The sequence below is a fragment of the Castanea sativa genome, chromosome 6 (genome assembly GCF_040712315.1).
Source record: "Castanea sativa cultivar Marrone di Chiusa Pesio chromosome 6, ASM4071231v1".
In the NCBI taxonomy this organism is placed as follows: domain Eukaryota; kingdom Viridiplantae; phylum Streptophyta; class Magnoliopsida; order Fagales; family Fagaceae; genus Castanea; species Castanea sativa.
In genome coordinates this window covers 58,881,168-58,888,195 of record NC_134018.1, presented here as the reverse complement: position 1 = coordinate 58,888,195, position 7,028 = coordinate 58,881,168, and the positions used below count along the sequence as shown (strand labels likewise).

General features: G+C 31.2%; 1 long non-coding RNA gene across 1 annotated transcript; it reads left to right on the top strand.

Annotated features, from left to right (window-relative positions):
• Positions 1 to 4,285: 4,285 nt before the first annotated feature.
• LOC142638488 (uncharacterized) lies at positions 4,286 to 6,423 on the top strand. Its single transcript, XR_012845022.1, has 2 exons — positions 4,286 to 4,594; positions 5,703 to 6,423. It is a non-coding gene; the product is annotated as an uncharacterized LOC142638488 (long non-coding RNA).
• The last annotated feature ends 605 nt before the right edge of the window (positions 6,424 to 7,028 follow it).

Here is a 7,028-nt window from a genome sequence, read left to right as displayed (position 1 = left end):
ACATAAAATAAAAAAAAATATTATGTAGTAAGAAATCCTAGATGCAATGTCCATATGGCATGTGAGTATGCATAATGAAGACATAAATCTAACCTAGATATGTGAATGATGTTAATTAAACAAAACAGAATATATTTTTGGTTTTTCATATTTTATATGATACAAAGATATTAAAACATGCTGAAATTTTAATTAACAATGGATGAACATGAATAATTCACTCATTTAAACAAAAATTTAGGTTCGTTATCAAATCTTAAAATTTAATGTTACTTGAGAAAAATGCATAGACTTAATCTAGGATGACACATGAACAAACGTGCCTAACATGAACTAGATTTTTATTTGATTTGTTTGTGATTTTTTTGAGATGTAAAAGATTATTACACATGTTGAAAATTAAATCTATGATTCATGTAAAGATATATTGTTTGATGCATGGAACCCTAAATATGACTAATAAATATTATGTGATTGGCCTAAACATATTAATCTACATTTTTTTTTTTGAGAATCAATATTAATCTACATGTTTACATGAAAAAAGCTGATAAATTCATTAAGTAACCGAAGCTAAGTCGGTTTGATCACGAAATTATGCAAATATGTGAATGCATGATCATGAAAATATATATATATATATAGACACATATCATAAGACACATTTTTGTATTTTTTTTATATATTATAATCACAACACAGTAAAATCCTAACTAAACATGCTATATGTAGAAAGATAATGAAAATTTCAACAAATAAGAGAAGATGCCCTGTGGCCTGCAGAAATCTCCCCAGTTTGTGAACGGTTGATGAGACGCGCGGTAAAAAAAAAAAAGAAACTCACGATTAATCTATTAATTATGTAAATTTCAACAAAATTTAATGTTCAAATTGTCTAAAGTCTCTTTTAGATGGGAGAATGTGACGGACAGTAGACATTCAACTTTGGAAGTACAGCTTTGTTATCATTTATGTGATAATTTTGATAGGAATAAAATTTTAAAATTTTAAAATAGAATAATTAGTGTACTAAATTTTGTAACCATCCCTTGAAATTAGTAATGAATATATATTAGTCAGATGAAAATAATTGGATACCACTAGGGCTATGATTATAAAGGGTGAAAGAGAAAAGATCGATGTGAGTGTGGAATAATTGATAGCTTTTGTGATTGTTTCTCAAAAAAAAAAAAAAAAGATAGCTTTTGTGATTAATTTCCCTCAATGATTTTGACAGGAAGTATATGAAAATATGATTACAACAATTAAATACCACGTGAGGCGTGTTAGTAAAGTTAAAAATCTAATAAATGTCAATAAGACTATACTAAAATTAGAGTATATCAATCTCTTACCACTGCGCATTCTTACTATGATGATCACCCTTGGTCGAGGTTCAAGTTTATAGGAAGAAATTTTACACACGTATACACTTAGATTATGTTAGAGTAAAACTTCTATCTTGTATATAAAATATTATTTTTAAAAAAAGTATATTAGCCTCTTCATGTTCTCAATTTTTTTTAAAAAAAATGTAAAACTTAGGTATCTTATGTTCCTGAATTATACAAAAGAAATTGTACTAGCTAATAAGTTAATTAGTCACATCTTTGTTAAAAAAGAAAAAAAGTTAATTAGTCACATGGTTATGTTGTATTGATTAAGATACAAAAAGCACATTGTGTTTAGAAGTTTGGAGAAAAAGGATAATAAAGAGTATAGGGGGAAAGGAGAGAAGAGTGGAGTTGAATATTTTATGACTTTATCCTTTCCCTTTATTTGGATGTTCTAAAAATTAAGCATGGAGGAGGAATATATATCTATCACTTTCTTTTGATGTTTTAAAAATTTAAATGAAATGGTCAAGAGCCTTATAGCTCAACTGATATGTCATGATATTTTTAACATAAACATATAGTATTCAAATACCTTGTCCCCATACTGTCGAATTATCAAAAATTAAAATAAAATAAAAGAGATGAAGATGATAAGATATCATATAAATTGACAATTATAAACTTCTTTTGTTTAGTTGCAATAAATACATATAAATTGACATCATGATGACAAATTTGATAACTTAAAATTTATTAATGTAAGAAACCACCCACTCCAAATTCTCTCCATTTAAGTGAATTATAAACGAGTTGGTTTGGGTCAAGAGCCTTATAGCTAAATGAGATTTGGCATTTCTTAATGCTTCAAACAGTGTCATCAACGGTTCAAATCTGTTCATCCTCAAGTATTGAATTATAAAAGTGGTAAGGGAGATGGAGGGCAAGGCCTTTCCAAATCCCCTTAAACCCCTTTCCATTTCCTCTCCTCTCATCTACTCTATTTCCACCCAACACATTGTCATGGGACTATACCAAGTGTGAGTTTGAGATTTGCTTTAAAAAGTTTTACTTTTTGCTATAAAACGATAAAATCTCAAAATCATATGAAATATATAGTTATAAATTTCATGAATCATACCAATAATCACTAAGAAAAATAGTAAATGTATTACAAATTTTACAAAATATAACTTAAAAACTGATGTATCAATAAATACGATTGAAGAGTTTCAACCGTCTCATAAATGAATGTTTGAATTGTCAATTAATAATTGATGACACATCAATTTATAAGTTCATGTAGTAAAATATTTGATTCTCAAAAAAAAAAAAAGTAGTAAAATATTTATTACCAATATATGATCGATAACACATCAATTTATAAAGAGTCATGCTAACGAGTGCCCTCAGGACATTGATTAACAATCTATTTTAAAAATGTTTTGACACCACTTTTATGAGAAATGAAAAAAACTATCAAAATATTAATTTTTTTTTTCCTATAAAAAATTTCTTTAAATGGATTATTAACAAATACTCTAAAATGTCGTTTGATATGACATTTTAAACAATAATTTTTAATATTTAAACAACATTATTTATATATATATATATATTTATATTTGTACACACCCTTTCACTCACTTATTTTCAAAACAAACATAACGTTATTAGAATCTCGTTACTAAACAACCAATAAGAACATTCATTATCCTTTCTCATTATAAAACATGCAGGACAGCACTAGTCAAACAAGAGACAGTAAAAAGTTTACTTTTTCTTTTTCGCTAAAACAGTAAAAAGTAAAAAAAGAATATATGAAACTTTAGTTTTTCCGCTGTGGATGTAACGCAGAAAAGTCGCCGAGGAATTGGGATGGCGGGATAAGTAAAAAAAGGCGAGAAGTGAAAAGCAATGAGTGGACCCCTGAGGCCCATCTGTCGGTCATCGCCTCGATTTCATCGCCCTGCTCTAAAGTGACACGCCAGACGAGGATCCCCTTATTTTCACCAAAAACATAAATACATTAAAATAAATACAATCATATATATATATATATATATATATATATATATATATATATCTTCCTTTCTTTTAATAATCCAAATTTATTGCCTTATACCAAATAATCCAAATTAATTATTAGTATAATAAACAACGAAAAGGTGCAAAATATTAAATGAGCTTTCTATTATCGGGCAGCTCAATAACCCAACCACTCCTCTGACTCACTTGTTAGCCTCCTTTACTTTGATTCCTTTTCCATTCAATAATTTATACCTTACAATTTTTTTTTTTTTACTGTCATTGTGAGTCTCTGCATTTATCAAACACCCTACGGTCCAAAAGGGATCTTATAATATTTCCCTGCCTACATATAAATACATACCTATCACTTATGTTTGATATATGACACCATCCTCATCATTAACCCACCATACATTCAAATCTAATGGTTGATTTCACAACTTTCACTTTTGTTGCCCTAATTTTTACAATTTGGAGCTTATCATTTTAAGTAGTGTTTATTATACACATAGTTAAAAAGGTAATCAAAATTGAAATTACTTTTTCAATTGTGTGTAAAAGTACGTGCACTGTAAAACTATATTATTATTTATCCATATCATATATATTAGTATTTGTGTAAAGTATAATAAAGTATATATATATATATATATTGCTAAATTTGAATATTAATGAGAGAGAGAGAGAGTGAGTGTGTGCATGGGGTCGTGGTCATTTCTGGAAGTGAGAAGCCAGTTGGTAGGGCAGAGGCTGCACCAATCTTTTGTCTTTTTTAACGTTGGCTTTGTGTTCTTTTTCACTCTTCTTATAGCACTCCCACACACACACCATACCATATCATTCTCATCCATCAACACCACCATCAGAATTAGAATTCTCTACCCCCCTTATCTCTCTCTCTCTCTCTCTCTCATCCCCCCCCCCCCCCCCCTTAAAGATAGGCGACACTCTTGGGGGATAAGACTACAGAGAAACACAAAAGAGACGCGTTTACACACGCTCTCTCTCTTCCTCAGATGATGAAGATAGATGGGGAAGCTTTTTGTTTTGAGGGGAATGTTGTCTGGCTCGAGGACACTTTTATTTGATCCTAAGAAAATCAAAAAAATCAAATCTCATCATCATGTTTTAGTGTCGTCGGACCAGGCTTCATTCCCCCCAATTTTTATGCTTCCATGGAGCTATACTTACCTACTAAACCTTTAATTAATCATGGGCTACTTTCAAAGGTTTGTCTTTTTAATCTTTTTTTCTTTAAAGTAATTATTTTGGGGAATTGTTGAAGAGTATTTTTAATCATATGGGTTTTTGTTTCCTGAGCAATTAAGGATGTTAGTTATGTGCAGATTGGTGTAATGATGAGTATTTTGACTATTTTTATCACATTGTTGTGTGGGGAGAAACTGAAAAGGTTTCATCATCACTATTCCTTTTTTTTTTTTCTTATCAAGTTATGATTGTGTTTTTGTCAGTCTAAGGCTTTATCTATCTAACCCCCTCCCCCCCCCCCCTTTAGTTTTTTTTTTTTTTTTTCTGGTTCATCATCAGATAGATCTTTAGTCATGATGGCTTTCAGAATCTGATCTGTCTGTTTCTGCCATTTTTCAGATCTGGCTTTGAACTTTGCTAAACATTCTCTCTCTTTTTCCACCTTCTTCCTTTTTCTTCTTCCTCACCGGCCCCCCACCTCCCCTAGGGTTTCAAGGTTTAGATTTTGGCACTAATCTCAATATAAATCTATCATAAAAAAAAAGTACAGGCTACTATGCTAAGGTAAAGAAGCAAGCAAATGATAGCTCTATCAAAATGTCCATAATTTTTACTTATTTGAAAACGTAATGGTCAAAGCTTGGTCTTCCATACTAACCTTGACACCCCTTTAGATCTTTAAGTTTATGGTGCTGAATGATTATGAAAAGCTTTGCATTCTCTGCCACTTTGATTTTATAGCTGTGCTTTTGATGCTTAATGAGGTTTGGTCTTGACAAATTGTAATTGGATACTATACAGAGCAATTTCAGCTATATCAAAGACTTTTAGGTTCGAAATTAGGATCAAAATAGTAACTTTGCATATTCCTCCTTTTGTTGTCACAATAACTGTTAGCTTACTTTTGCATATTCCCTTTCTTTATAAGCTTACCATGTCATACACTACTCATATTAGCACAAGGCCAAAATACAAATACTTTTACAAAGTCACTGAATGTGTATATTTATATATGTGTATGAGAGCCAGTTAAGTTTCAAGTCTCTAGGCGTTATTGTCAAGAACTTGGTTATTTTTTATTGTTTCAAATTCCCTTCTTCTTCATGGGTTTTTTCCCCTTGATATAAGGTTTCAGAAAGGAACACTCAAATTTTGAGAACAGAAGCATTCCAAATGATGAGCTGACTCCCTTCTTCACTGGATTCTGGAAGTAAAAGGGTAAGTATGAAAAGCCATTCAATTGGGTTTGGCTTGACATGAATCTGGAGCATTGTGCAGGTTAAAAGACACATGCCAGTTGATGAATAGTGTAAACTTTTTCCCCTATATTTGAGCTTGTGTCGTACAATAATGTGAACATCAATTATCACATTCAGTTGTGAAATCAGTTCTGGATTTAGTGTTTGTAATTGTACCTTCTTTCTTATTAGCTACTTTCCCTTTAATCTTGCTTGTCTCACAGGAGCACAGGTGTGGAAGAGAAGCTCTCAGATAAATACAAAGACAAAATAGTTGATTAGAAAAGATTGGCGAATGAGCTGGGTCCTAGGTCTCTAGGGCCATAGGGAACACGTATGACCACTTCTCTTTCTCACACGCACTTATCTTCTACCTTTGACATAACCTACACATCTCTTTCTGTCTCCCAAAACTACTGTGCTAGCTGCGGCCTTCAATGACTTTATCATTATTTTCAATCTTGTGCATTTTTGATTTTCTAAACAATATGGTTCATATATCAAGATTTTACTGAAGTGAATGGGTAAAACTTTCTTTAATTTTAATGCTATTTTTAATATGTACATTGTCCTGACTCTTGAGTGAATAAATCAATATCTCAAGTATTTTTTTACTTGATATGGGATGGGTAATGGTAAATGAATCCTTTATTGTCACGTTTTATGGTCGTTGAAAAGGGATTGTATGAAACTTTGAATGCTGTCTCTTAAAGAACTTCCTTTTGGGAAATTGCATCTTTTTGACATTTGCAAACATAAAGTCGAAAGCCATTGTTGTTTACTTTTTTACTCGATAGTCATAATCTTTTTGAGAGTCGCTTTACAATGATTTCCAAGGAGAGAGAAAGAGAGAACATCTATTCAAGTTTTGTGAATTACTATAAAAGCCCTTGCTGCCACTACTTTTTGTGAATTATGTGTGAGTGTCTAGTGTCTACTACACTTGACCAAGACTTCAAAAAGTTTTGAATACTTCGATTGAACAATTGGATTGGATGGGAAGCTAAGGACCTCATATTATTAGCCTCGAGCTCGACATAGGTTATACATATCTGTTGAATTGATTATTCCAATAGTGTAAGTACAATTAATGAAGCCTGGCCACTTATAGTGGAATCCATGGTAGCATTGATCTCACTTTTTCCCTAAGCCTTGTGACTTGTGAGTGGAATTTCAAATTTTGAAATCCATTTTGATTGGTAATTTTAACCTCTTG